The 14,885-nt window shown below is 41.9% G+C and overlaps 1 long non-coding RNA gene across 4 annotated transcripts in view; it reads left to right on the top strand.

Annotated features, from left to right (window-relative positions):
* The window catches only part of LOC132367217 (uncharacterized), a 567,682-nt gene that overhangs the window by 292,662 nt on the left and 260,135 nt on the right, over positions 1–14,885 (top strand). For all 4 annotated transcript variants that reach the window (XR_009503727.1, XR_009503728.1, XR_009503729.1 and 1 more), the window contains 2 exons: positions 2,771–2,833; positions 12,725–12,909. This is a non-coding gene — a long non-coding RNA (uncharacterized LOC132367217). The remainder of the gene's footprint in view (positions 1–2,770; positions 2,834–12,724; positions 12,910–14,885) is intronic.

Here is a 14,885-nt window from a genome sequence, read left to right as displayed (position 1 = left end):
AATTTTTTATTGTCCAACTTTAATGTCATTGCCTTCTTGAAATCTTCCCTAATGTCTACTGTATTTCCATAGTCCTAGCCTCAAATCATGGCAGAAATTTGGTTATGAGGTGAGGCAAACCTGAGATAGAGTGGAGAGGAAAGAGTCATCTAGGATCAAAGAGGGCACAGTGACAACAGTAAAAAATAGCTAGTACCTATTGGGCATTTACTTTGTGCCAAGCACTGTTCTATATGCTTTCCACGTGTTCCCTCATTTTAGCTCATAACTGCATGATAAGTAAGGTATTATGACTGTCATCCCTGTGGCACAGAGGAGGTAAAAGACTCAGAGATGTTGAGTAACTTGCCCAGGGTCAGATGGTTATTGAGGGGTTACATGTATTCTCCAACCAGCAAGCAAACCCAGGTAGACTGACCCTGGGGCTTAGTCAGTGTACTGTGCTGCCTCTGCCAGTGGGAAGGGGAACTGAGGTCACCCAATAGTTACCTTTCCTCCAGGAATCCTTGACTGTCTAGAAGCAAAGTTGGTTTTCAGAGGCCGACCAAGCATGGGTATGGATGTTTGGGGGGTTGGAGGCAGGTAATGAGAGGGTGTTTGCAATGACAGAATGAGGGCTAGACAGAGACATGTGGGCGCTTTTGAAGAGGAGAATCTCTAAATATTTAATATTTTAGGAGGTTCAGGGAGAAACTGATTTTCTGGTAGTAAAAATGGTGTGCCTCTTTATGTTAAAAATGAAAGACTACTCAACGTATCCTAACATTTTTATTTATTTAGAATTGTCTAGGAATTATGATTGTTCAGAATCAGATAGATTTGGGGGAGGTATATTAAAGTGTTTACATTTTTTTTTTTTGATAGGTAAGAAGTGGATTTATTTAGAGAGAAACACTCCACAGACAGAGTGTGGGCCATCTAGAAAGTGAGAAAGGCACCAGGTTATGGGGTTGTCAGTTTTTTTAGAACTGGGTAATTTCATAGGCTAATGAGTGCTATTTTCATAGGCTAAAATAGCTGGAGGAGTATCCAGCTATTTTAGGAAGGGGCAGGGATTTCCAGGAGTTGGGCCACCGCCCACTTTTTGATCCTTATGGTCGGTCTTGGAACTGTCATGGCGCCTGTGGGTGTGTCATTTAGCTTGCTGATGTTAGTGTATACTGAGGCTCAAGGTCTAGTGGAAGTTGACTTGTCCGCCATCTTAGACCCATTTGGTTCTGATCAGTTTATGTCATGTCCTCGGGCTATGTCATTCTTTCAAAGGTTGTGCCCTGCCTCCTTCCCTCCTGTTTTATTCCCCCCTCAGAGATTTTACTCCCATATTCTTATGGGAAGCAGAAGGGTGATGGTCTGTCTTCCGTAACTGCTTCAAGGCTGAGTAGGGGCATCGACCTTGTCTGTCAGGGAGTAAAAATCTCTGGATGTCTGATCTAGGGGCCCCAGGGGCCGGGCAGCTCCTTGTTTTATGTCAGTATGGGCTGGAATCCTCACATAGCCATCATCTTGGTGTGGAACTGTTGTAATTGTTTCCATAGCCTTTCTATGAATCTCCTTGATGATGAAGCACTCTTTGTAACAGCATCTGAGTACAAAAATATCTATAAATGACAAAAGACTTAAAAGGCATGGTTAAACATCTCATTACAGTGTAATTGATAAAGAAACTTGGTCACAATAACCAGAATTACGAATGATTACATTTAACATACCAAATAATCCTAGTTATATATTTCTCTTTAAGATACCTCAGGGGACCTATAAAGTACCCTAAAGTTAGCTGGAAATCAAAAGAAGCTTAATTAAAATTTGATATTTGGGAAGTTTGTCAAAAAGTTTTAAAACACTTGGTCAAATAAGATCATAGGTCACTGTGAGACAATACTTATTCCTTAACCAAAGTTACAAAAGATCTCAAAAGCAAATACAAGTCACTTAAAGGCAAAGAAACTCACACAATCTGTTGTTAAAAGCAACATTTCAAGAATACTTTGGAGGAAGAAACCAAATCCAGTCTTGTTCTAGCCCATTCCTAACAAAATCCATTTACCCAACTAAGTTCAATCCAATCTTAGAAAATCCTGATCATGCGTAACTCTTTTCAGTATTTTTCATTCTTCACACCTTCTCTTACTAAAAACACATATCTTACTTTTCTTAAAAGTTTTTTTCACATTGAGTTACTTTTCTTGTTGACAAATTTGTAACAGATAGAATAAGGTCTTATTTGACCTCTAATAAACCTAGGTACAACAGAAGTAATATAGTTAGCATTGATGACTCTAACATGTCTATATTAATCAAACCAACAAGCTTAAGCCACCTTCAATATCAGATATCAGTTTAGTATTGAATATTTTCCAGATGACATGAACCTGAAATTTATTCTGGCCAGATTGTTTTCTATTTCTGAGTATTTACATAAGGGCTTAATTTTTAAAAACCAGTTAAGTAGAGCTCTTTTACGAATTAATTTTTGGCAATACCATATACCTACAACGCACATATAGATACATATGAACACACAAACAAACACAGAGGCCTCATAGTTCCCATTCCAAAATTTCAGCCCTAAGTCAGGTACAACATAAAAGCCATCAGTTACAAGGGGTTGGATTCAAATTGGGCTTCTAGCAGATGGAACAAATCAAGGTCGCCTACCTAGATGGCTAAATCCTTTTTACTAGTGTTTACAGACAAGACACTTAAGATTTCTATTTATCCTTGACAAGTCAAGTTCTAAATTACTTTACCCTCTTTTCAAAATTTGCAGTTTAAAAAGATGGCAGAGAGAAGAGTTCCTGAGAAGACCAGATAGGACATTTGCATCTCAAAGGTACAGGCAAGTTCCTCCTAGGATGACTTTGTTTCCCCTTTGTTTAATATTTACAAGCCTCTTAAGATAAATAAGGGAGGTTTGAGGAGTGGTAAAAGGATTGGTGGGTGTTGGATTATTTTTGGAGCCACTCCTCTGGTCCTATAAAGACTACATTTGTAAGACAAGGACAGTTTTTTTTTTCTTTGTCAAAGAATTGGGTGGGTACCTCAATGATATTGAAGGACTGACATACCCATTCACCTATGTTGGAAAGTTTTACTTTTCCTCATTTAGCTTAGGGGAGAAGGCCTCTTCCAAAATTCCTATCAGGCTCTGAATATCAGCTATGGTCGGTTTAATCAGACCAGTGGCCTCCTATTTTGATAATCTACTTACAAACATTTTTGAGGATCTTCCCTAGGTTTAAGAAATTTGTACCTTATATTTAGACACTATGTAACCCTTTTTACTTAATAATCACCAGCTGGATATCTTTGGCTAAGCCCAGAACCTCGATATTCCACATTCCAGGGTCTACTATGGCTTCTATTTTAGCTTCAGATTTTATCTGTTCCTTTTTGCTTTTTGTTAGAACCACTTGGTGATGAGGGTGGTTCCCTTGCCCCTCAAGAAACAGAGTGGCCCCTAACATAGTTAATAAATCACTTACCACTAAAGGGATGGGACAGTCAGGCACAAACAGAAAGGAATGTAAAAACAGCTGGCCATTGTTCTTGCACAAAAGGGGTTCCAGGAAAGTGTGCCTGTGTCTCTTCCCTGACAACCCAATTACATATTCCTTATGATTGCTAAGGTTTCCAATCCTTTGGGTTAAGACCGAGAAGGTTGCACCAGTGTCTATAAGAAATTCTATCAAGTGGCCCGCCACATCAATGACCACCCAAGGCTCAACATTAGTTATGTAGTTGGTATGTCTAGGCAGAGCCACTTTCGGCTTTGGGCCCCTTCAGTCTTCTGATTGCAAAGCCATCAATAGCCGAGGGGCCCCCTTCGCTCTCTGGCATCTGGGGCATTCCCTCTTCCAATGCCCTGGCTGTATGCAAAGGGCACATCAATCACAATCCTCACTCCAGTGCCCTTTTTGTCCACACAGGGTATCCTGGCCTTGTATGGGTACCCATGGGCCTTGTGGTCTGCCAGGGCCAGATTGGTCCAGAAAAGCCGGCTTCCCCTTTAGTGGTCTCTGAGTGGACAAAGCCACTGCAATCATTTGGGCCTTTTTCATATTTCTCTGGGTGCGTTCAGTCTTTTTGGCCATATCCCTATTACTGAAAACCAAATAAGCCAATTGGAACAAAACAATCACTGAAGTCTGAAGACCAGCAGTTGCTTTCTGAATTTCACGCCTGATGTCTGGGGCAGACTGAGCTATGAAATGCATAGTCAAAAGGACCTGTACCTCGGGGGAGGAGGGATCCACGTTCAGGATCCATGGCCCTATAGGGTGGGTCAGTTAAAATGTCCTCTGTGTCCTTCCTAGAGTTATCCCTCTGAGCTATACACACCTTAAATTCCTTTTGGATTCCACTGACTAGATACAATGCCATGAAAATTTGAATATAGGGTACTTCACTCCATTTTAAATTTCCTAACTCATATTGTGGCCAAACCTGATTACATGACCTAATAAGTTTTTTCCTTTTAATTCCTGTTGTCCACATCTTTCCCAGTCCCAGAGTATATAGCCCAGAGGGGTATTGGTTGGGATTGATGCAGCCTGACCCACTTCCTACAAGCCTGAGGTGACGTCTCTAACTCCCGGGCTATCCAAAATTCCACTCTTAAGTCAGAATCCACTGCGCAATTTGGTCAAAAGATTTGCACTTATGATTTTAGATGCTATCCCTTCCAAGGTAGTCTCCCAGCCAGGTGTTAGTTCCCAAAAAGTCGCAAAAAAATGTCACAGAAGACATCCCCAACAGTGTTGACGATGAGCAGGAGTTGGTCTAGCTATAAGTTGGGGATAAAGGGTCAGCATTTGTAGGGGTCAGAGGGAGGGGAGTAAAAGCAATAAAAAGTACACCTTGGTGGTCACACAGGTCTTCTGGGGTTAACAGAAGAAAGAAAGAAATAGAGCAGGAATGAATAAGAATGCAAGAATGTAGGAGAAAAGCCTCAGAGTCAAGGAGAAGAGTATAGAGATTAACAGTTCTGTCCTGGACCTGTGGTTGGATGTGCATAAGTACACGGGGTTGACCCGCCAGTCAAAAATGAGCACACAGCAGCAGAGCATCCTCCCCAGTGTGCCTGGTTTGCGGCGTCCCATGGGCCTCTGTAGGACCAAGACCTAACTCTCAAACATTTTCTTACCTTATTGCTGTCCCTTCGTGGTCACCAGCTGAAACCGTGCACCTCAGATTGAGACTTGAACCCACGCGGCCGGGACTCAGACCCGGCCAAAACCCACACTGGGATTCAAACCCACACTGCTGGTACTCGAACCCGGCCAAAACCCAGACTGGGACTCGAACCCATGCTGTTGGGACTCAAACCCGGCCAAAACCCAGTCTTCCAACTGAGATCACACACCTGGTTTCAGGACTTAATGAAGCTCAGGTTCTTGATGTCTCATCGTAGAAAGAATTCAGTGAGAGGCAAAGTGATAGGTAAGAAGTAGGTTTATTTAGAGAGAAACACACTCCACAGATGGAGTGTGGGCCATCTCAGAAGGTGAGAAAGGCCAAGTGTTTACATTTTAAATAATAAAATGAATCACTCATTCCCAGTGAACGGCACTGTACTATGTACTATTTGGTTTTAGCTGGCTGGTCTCAGAGTTGGTGGTGTATCCAGTAGTTTCACCGTATACTTTTTGCACATGCAAAAAATGAAAATACTCACCTGGGATTGGTTAACGCCAGTTGAGAACACTTTTTAAATTTCTATTCCAATGCGTTAACGTTGTTTTCAGCGGGTCCAACTTACATTTTGCCAGTTATTTAAAGGATTCATTTAGAAACCTGAGTTTGCATGTGCCATATCACTATTTTTCTAATGTTTTATCATCCCTTATAGATTGGTATCCCAAGCAGCTAGAGCTAGAAGAGGTTATAGCAGGCTGTAAGAAGTCTCAATGTTAATCTCTTCTAACAAACTCATGAAAGTTTGAATCCTTTCCTTAGAGATGATCAGTAGGCTGAGCAACCTTAGCAGCTGTGGTGAGCAGTGAAGTGAAACACTGGCTGAGAGTTTGAACTTCGTGACATGTTATGTCTCTTCTAAACATTAGAGTCTGTGAGTTTACAACTTTGTGTATGGATGACCCAGGACCAGGAATAAGTGTCTCAGGGAAATTTCTAAGACTAGTTCAGTGTATGAAATCCAGTGATCATGTGATGAACAGCTGAGATAGAGATGAGCTAGGTAGCTCCACGTTCATGGAAGTTGAAGTCTATTTGGTAAATATGTGGGTGATGTTTATCACAGGCAAAAGCAGGGAGAAGAATGACTTCCCACGTAGTTGGTCTAGGAAGATTGTGCCCCATAATTCTTCTCAAGACTTATCTTCATCCAGCTGTCATCTTCAGGCAGCCACATCAACATCATCACCATCATCACCACCACCATCATTAGAATTGGCAATTTTTGAGACATCTAATGTGCCAGCTTCTGCTTACACTTATACTTGAGATTGCTTTCCTTGATTATTCAGTATCTGGGGAGTTATCTTTATTTTGAGACCATATATGTATTTTTAAATGTTTATTTATATTTCTCAACATATATGTGTTGAAAGTGAGGAGAAGAATCAGTTAATTACAGCTCAGTTTGCCACGTTGATGGCAATCTCCCACAGAAATTTGTTTATCCATTCAACAATTATTTAGTAATTGCCTACTATGTGGCGGGTACCACTCTACGTGTTAGGGATAAAAGGGACAAAGATCCTGGCCTTCATGAAGCTTAGATTCCTATAGAAATCTACTCAGCACTTACTATGTGCCAGGAGACTATTCCAGGCTTTACATCTATTAACTCATTGGATCATCACAGTCATCCTGTGAGAGAAGTGTCATTATTGTATCCATTTTACAGATGAGGAAACTGAGACATACAAAGGTTAAGTCACTTGCCCAAGGTCATGCTGATAGTGAGTATAAGAGCTAGGCAGTGCAGGTGCCATGTCCGTGGCTTAACCACTATACCATACAGCCTTTCTATATGAGAATCTATGCCTAGAATATGGTGGGCTCTTGATATTTATTTGGTGAGTGATGAAATGAAATGATTGAATGACCACAGTGTACTATATCAACTGTAGTTTATCTGTCCTCTAGCAGATTCTGAGTTCTTTGAGGATAAGAACAATGTCTTCTTTGACTTTGTCTATAGTGCCAAAGACAGGGCCTGCATGGAGTACCTGCTCAGTAAAATATTGAGCACTGGAATGAATGAACTGCCAGATGGTTCCTGGAATGACAATGATTCTCAACTTTAACATGCATAAGAGTCACCTGGGAGTCTGGCAAAGTGGAGGCTGCAGGATTGCACCCTCGGGTCTTGGAATCTTCATTTTTAATGGGCCCCAGAGGTGGTCTGAGTACCTCCCTCTGACCACACTCTGTAGGGGCTGTCAGTGAATAACTGAGAGCCATGGGGCACCACGGTTGGTTGGTAGGTCACTGAAGTCTTGACAGTTTGGAAGCTTTGAAGCCTCATTTTAGAGAAAACCCTTGAAAACCAGCAAGGAGTGATTTACTCCCCAGGGAACCCAGGGAAATTGCCTTTGATACATAGTGACTCAGACCTGTGGAGTCTCAAGTCTCAGATTTGATGTTCCACAGATAGTCATAAAGAGATACATCCTGCCCGTGTAACATTGCTGAGCAAGGCACCTACAGGCTTATCTGAACACATCCCAATTCTTGTCATAAGTGATGGTTTGAACAGCAACGTTGATTTTTGGAATCTTAGTGTAGGCAACATCACAGAACAGAAGTTTAAATCGTGGAAGGCTATTATATAATAAAATAAACTGTGGGTAAAGAATCCTTTCTCTTAGCTGGTCCCCAGTGTTTTCATCTGCTAAATGAGAAGGTTGAATTAAATGATCTCTGAAGGTCTTTCCATAATAGTTGTAATAATATCTGTCATTTATTGCATGCCTACTGTGTGCCATGTGCTATTCTGGGACTTTACCTTTATTGTTTCTAGTAGCTAATTCTCAGACTAATGTAACAATATAGTCATTATGCCCCCAGAGAGATGTGTTATTTTTTAATCTAGTATTTATTGATAGCTTCCTGTGTGCCAGGCATCAGGCTAGACACTGAGTACTTTGCCAGGCACTGAAGCATAAGGTGCCCAGTGTCACAAAGCTAGGAAGTAATAGGGTGGGAATCAACCTCAGGTATGTTAAACTGAAGTCTAAGCTCTTTCTTGTTGCTCGCACACATTTCTTCTAAGACTCCATGTCTATAAAGTATGTGTGAGATCACTGACATTTTTTTCCTAATTCCTGTGCTAGTGATTCCTGTAGGTACACATTAGAATCATCCAAGACTCTACTTCAAACTGATTAGATAACTGTCTCTAGGGGAGGAGAAAGGGAGGGGGAGGGAAAAATCAATGTCTTGTTTTAACAATTCCGCACGTGATTCACATGTGTTTCCAGAATTGAACACCAAATACTGTAAATTCTAATTTTTAAAAAACACATTTATTTCTAATTGATGTAAAGTACACAACATAAAATTTACCATCTTAACCATTTTTAAGTGTACAGTTTAGTAGTGTTAAGTACATTCACATTGTTATGCAGCTAATCTCCAAAACTCTTTTAATCTTCCCAAACAGAAGCTCTGAACCCACTAAATGATAATTGCTCATTCCCCCGCCTAGCCCCTAGCAACCACCATTCTATTTTCTGTCTCTGTTAATTTGCCCATTCAAGGTACTTGATATAAGTGGATTACACTATTTGTCTTTTTGTGACTGATTTATTTCACTTAGCCTAATGTCCTCAAGGTTCATCCGTGTTGTATCATGTGTCAGAATATCCTTCCTTTTTAAGACTGAATAATACTCCATTGTATGTATATTCCACATTTTGTTTAGCTATTCATCCATCAATGGACACTTCCAACTTTTGGCTATTGTGTATAAATGCTACTCTGAACACGGGTGTATAAATATCTGTTCAAAACCCTGATTTCAGTTCTTTTGAAAATATACCCAGAAGTGGAATTGCTGGATCATATGGTAATTCTATTTTTAATTTTTTGAGGAACTGCCACGTTGTTTTCCACAGCGGCTGCACCATTTTACATTCCCAACAGTGCCCAAGGGCTCCAATTTCTCCACATCCTCATCAACACTTGTAATTTTCTATTTTTTTATGGTAACCATCCTAAAGGGTATGAGGTTGTAGATTCTAGTTTTTAGATCCAATTATATTTATGTGGGGGAGCCTATCACATAGTTTTAGTTATCTGTCTCTAAATCTTTAAATGATTTCACTTTCATTTTGCATTATTTTTCTTCCCACATTTGGAGAATCTCTCCAGATTCAGTACTGACCACTTTTCTCAGAACTACAGGAAGGGGTTGATGTTGAGGAGGTACTGGACGGGATCTCTGCTTTCAAGTTGCTTATGATCTCTGGCTGGGAGCTTGCCTGTAGCCTTACTGGATTTTTGTCCTGGTTCAAGTCATACCTGCTCCTAACTGGTGGCTAATTTGCTCAAGTCCTTGAAAGATGGAGATAGCTAAATGCACACTGTAGCCAAGTGAAGTGTGAGAAGCTATTCCATGTAGAATAAGTAGAGTGAATTGTGGAGCTCAGAATGGGTGTAGTATTTTGGAAGGAAGACTGGCCTGATGAGAACTAAAATTCATCTTGGTAAAAGGTGGGAAATAATGTCAGATCAGTCAAAGCCAGATTCAAAGCCAGTCAAAGGCAGGATCTTGAAAGTCAGGTGGGGCATTCGGAATTGTTGGGGCAGGTTGTAGGGCTGTCAATCAGGGCAGTGTGCGACAGGCCATTAGCAGTGTCTGCACTGGTGGGATGGAGAGGAGGATGCTGCACCAGGTGAGTGGTCACGTAGACAAGAGCATCCTCAAGAATGCTAGACTAGAAAGGCAGATCTAAAAGTTATCTTCAAAGGAGAAACTGTAAGCTTTGAAGATAGGTTGAATATGAGAACTCTGAGAGGGAGAAGAAGCTTCTTTTAAAACTATGAACATTCTGGGGATGAAGTGTTATCTTTTCAAAGGAGATTGTAGTTGTGGGGAAAGAGCCCCAATATTGGTATTAGGCTTATATTTGACTGCAAGAGACAGAAACCACAAAATATCAATGACTTAAATAAGATGGGAGTTTATATTTCTGTCACTAAAACAAAGTCTAGAAATGGGAAGACCACGATTCAAGTAACTGGCCAGGGTTCCCGTGGTCACATCAGCCTCCTTGTTGACAAAACCAGACTCATCTTTCTGCCTACCTTTGCTCCTTCTCCTCCTTTCACTTTCATTGACTGTTAAAATCCAGGCTTTATCCCATTTGATTCCCCACAATCAGCCCTGAGTAAATGCCATTGTACATCTGCCATGTGTCTTTGATCTGCCCTTTCATTCATCCCCTCCCGCTTCAGTCCTGGCTTCAGCTCTCTCCTTTGGACCTTTACCACAACCTCCTCAAATTGTCTTCCAGTCTCTTCTCTAATCCATCCTTCTCATGGCTGCCAAGTTAGCCTTTCCAGAGCGCACATCACTCCTGACTCATAGCCCTTTGATGATCTTTCCTGTAGCTTCTAGAATAGTTAGAACTCTTCAGCTTGACATTCAAGGCTCCAGGTCAGTTAGCTAAAATCTTGCCTCCTAAAACAATGGCTTAATTTCATTTTAACATCCTCGTTTTAATCTCATCTAATTTTCAAAACACTTTAAGGGAGATGACTTTTAGGTAAATTTCTCTTTAGGAGAATTAATGATAAGGAGAAACCACTTTTGTTGAAGTGTTTTCACATTCAAGGCCAAATAACAAGCTGACTGCGCTCTACTTTTTTCAAATGTAGTCCAATGTTGTCTTATTAGATCAAGTCTATGTTCCTAGTTTACCAAAGATCTGTGAGTTTTTTGGATTCTCTTTTGGTCCCTGCAAGTCAGAATTAGGAAGTTAGATCTAAGAAGGGTTGGCCTGACACCCAGAAACAGGCCTGGCTGACGGGCTGGAGGAGCCTGAGAGCTCATGCTTTTGTGAAGTGTGCCCTGCCGCAGATGATGCTGGGAAAGAGATATGATCTTCCCCCTCTGTTCGGAGGAGGGAGCAAAGGATGGGCAATGGGAAGGGTATTTGTGTTTTGGGGCAGCATCTCTCTGGGTCTGACTTGAAATGGATGTCTCAGCTGTAATGCTCACTCTTATGTGACCGTGGCATTTTGTCTTACATCTCTGGCCTCAGTTGCCTAATCCATAAAATGGAGACTAATCACAGGAATCCCCCACCTTCCTTCTATTGTTGTTATCAAGTTCAAAGATGCTGGATTTGAAACACTTTCTAACTTTATCTAGGTTGTGGGAGTTTTAATACTTCCTCTGTTCGTTTTCTATTGCTTCTGTAACAAGCTACCACAAAGTAGATGGTTTAAAACAACGGCAATTTATTCCCTCTCAGTTTGGGAGGCTAGCAATACAAAAATCAAGGTGTCAGCAGGCCCTTATTCTCTCCAAAGGCTCTTGAGAACTCTTCTCCCTTGCTTCTTCCTAGCTTCTGGTAGGTGCCAGAAATCTTTGGCATTCCTTGGCTTGTAGATGCATCGCTCCAATCTCTGCCTCTGTAGTCATATGCTGTTCTTCCTGTGTGTCTGTGTCTCTGTTTTCTCTTCTTTTACAGTATGATCTCATCTTAGCTAATTACATCTCTAAGGACCCTATTTCCAAATAAGGTCACATTCCGAGGTTCCAAGTGGACATGAATTTAAGGGGGGCAGTATTCAACATAGTATACCCCGTTACTGTCTGTTTTTAGAACAAAAATAGCACAGGCTAAGAGCTTAGCACAGCCCTGCTATAGAAAGTGCAATGAATGGGTGCCATTACTTCGGTTGGTGTTATTGCACTGTTTACCCTTCCTCCTTCGTGATCCCCCTCTCCCTGTCCCTACCTCAGCTCCACAGACTTGGGCTTTGATCTGCTAGACTCCTCTCCCCAGGCATGAAATGATCAGGTAACAGTGAATCTAGAATTCTCTTCTATAGAGGAAAAATGTGTTTATTTTTGCCAGGAGAGAGTAAGAGGGGATGCTGGTAAGGTGCCTCATTAAAATAATCAGTGAATTGAAAATGGAAGGGGTATTAAGGATCAAGCTGGCCTAGGCAAAAATATTTTGGGGCCTCTAACAGCTATACATCCCAACTAAACTCATGTTTAATAAACAGTTGAGGTGGCACCTTTGTGTATCTGTAGTCTGTGTAGTGAGGGTAGGAATGGTTTCAAAAGGGGCAGAAGGAGCCATCCAGGGGTATGGAAATTGACTCAAGGAGACATGGGAAGGAGGCAGCCCAAGGTGGATGGGTGGAAAGGACACAGATGCCCAGGGTCTAGTCCTGGCTCTGCCTCTGACTCCATGTCAGATTTTGGGCAGGTCACTTCTTCCTCTGTCTGGGTTGCAGTTTCCTCATCTGTAAAATAAGGGGTTAGGCCATGAGAGCTCTGGGAACACACACCTGTGAGGGGCTTGGAGAGGAGGAAGTGATAAAGAGAGCCACAAGAGACATCTGCTGTGGGGGTTAAGAGAAGTCACCTTCCTCTCATGCCACTTGTAAAAGTTGGGCATTCACGGTAAGATGCTGCATGATATAGAAATTTCTCTCATTTATTTTTCTCATGTGATCTTCAGAACAACTCTGTGAGGTAGGTGTGTTAGGTGTTTGTATTCCTATTTTACAGATGGGGAAACAAGTGTGAAGCAGGGTGTCCTGACTACAAATGCAGTGTTGTTTCCAAGATGCCGCAATGGTGGCTGCCTCTTGGCTCAGCGCCAGCTCACTCCGGGAGTGGACATGAGTTCCTGGGCTCCACGTCACCCAACACGAAGCCACACGTCATGCATGCTCTGTGAATAGCTCTTGGTGGTAAGTGATTCAGACCTTGGGGTGGAAGGAGAAACTAATGAACAGGGCGCGGTTCAGCCAACACCTACTGCTGTGTGCCAGGCACTGCCCTTGGCTCTGTGGACTCAGGAGTGAACAAAACAGATATGGTCACTGTCCTCAAGAAGTTCAGAGTCTCTCAGGAAGACAGACACTCAACCAATAATTACCAAAATTTAATGGAACAAGTAGAAGCGTTGAGATATGCTGTAGAGGAGAGATTCCTGGTGCTTTGGGTGGGAACACTGAAGAGGTCCCCTGACTCTGGGGGCAGCCAGGGAAGGCCTCCCTTAGGAGATGAGGCTGTGACTGAGACTTGTCAGAGGAAAGGAGGTGGGGCTGTTGCTGGCACTGAGGGTGGACCCAGAAGTTACAGGAAAGCTGGAAAGAAGACCAAAGCAAACTGTTTTACTCCCTTTGTTGTAACTCCAACTTCCCTAAAGGACACCTTGAAAAAAAGAGAAAATGGTTTCAGGAGCTGTTATTTTTTGCTACCTCACACTCAAAACTGGGCTCAGTGAAGTTTAAGGTGAGACTCTTAATGCTCTGTGCATTAATTAATTAGTTAACTCACAGTACATTAAATATAAAATGCATTTAACATAAAATCAAAGGCTCTAGTCCCTTGAATGGACTCCAGGCCTTTGTTTCTACTTGTGAGGCACGTCCACTTGCATTGGTCCTCAGAGATTTAGGGACTGGCCTTTTCCTCACCTTAGAAGCCAGAGGGTGTATCCAAGGGGTAAGAGCATGAGTGGACTTGAGTGTTGGGTTGATAAGCAATAGCATCGCTGCCATTCTTTCCCCTCTCTGTCAACACCCCTTCCTAGGCTTCTCATGCTGTGAAGTCCACTCCTGATCACTCCTTTTCCTTCTTGGTCAAGGCCAGCTCAGGAAATCATGGTGTAGACAGACACTAGAAACGTAATCTGAAAAATCTTACGTTGCCGTGGTTCTTTTCCTTATTAACTGCGTGGCCACAGTTTCCTCACCTGTAACATGGAGATGATAATGCCTACTTCATAAGATTAGTCCTTTATATTTTCCAGGTTTTGCATTCTATAGATGTAGCAACAGGACTAAGAAAATTAGGTGATTTGTGCAAAGTTATGCAGCTAGTAGCAACAATCAGGAATACAGCCCAGGTCTCCTATCTCTAAATCTAGTGCTCTTTCCATTAGCAAAACTTCAGCCATGGCTCATTAATGTGTCATGAATGTGTAGTCTTCGCTATGCTAAAATGTCGATCCCCTGGAGTGACCAGGTAAGGTCTAGGCTGGAGGAAAAAAAAATTCAGAAGCCCTGCACATAGGGCACTATAGTAAAAAAACAAAAAACCTTCTGACTTGCTTGATTTGCTATTATGTGACATCATTGGTCATAGCTTTAATTTTTTTGTTTTGTGCCAGTTCATTGGTTGGAAGCAGAATTCTCTGTGAGAACATTGCCCTAGGAGTGTCACGCTCTGCATGTTAAATGACACGGACTAGGTCTGTGGTATGCTCAGAACTCCACTTCCCTTTGTGCCGGGCAGCTGAAGGTTACGTGCCCCTGATCTCAACTCTTGCCTCCTGAAGTTGCCGTGCAGTCACCACGCTGGCCATCCTAGTGTCAGATTCAGATTATAACATGGTCTCAAGGAATCACTGCCATCTCTCTTATCTCCATGACCTCAATTCCAAATTCATCAGGAATAGCTGCTTGGCTTCCACTGTCCTTGCATGGACTCTGTTACATTTCATGGAAATTTATGGATGAGTGAGTCAGTATATTCTTATTTTTTCTCTTCACTGTTAATTCCCTTAAAAAAAATGAAAGGATAGGAGAAGTTTAAGCATTTTGAAAGAGACAGCTAATCAATACACATTATTCTCCAAACATTCTAGGAAATTCAAGGAAATTATAAAGTACCTCCTAAAGGCTCTTCAGTTATCTGTATGCCTGCCCTTCAGATAGAA

This window comes from Balaenoptera ricei, chromosome 6 (genome assembly GCF_028023285.1).
Source record: "Balaenoptera ricei isolate mBalRic1 chromosome 6, mBalRic1.hap2, whole genome shotgun sequence".
Lineage (NCBI taxonomy): Eukaryota > Metazoa > Chordata > Mammalia > Artiodactyla > Balaenopteridae > Balaenoptera > Balaenoptera ricei.
This window is presented reverse-complemented; position numbering and strand designations above follow the sequence as displayed.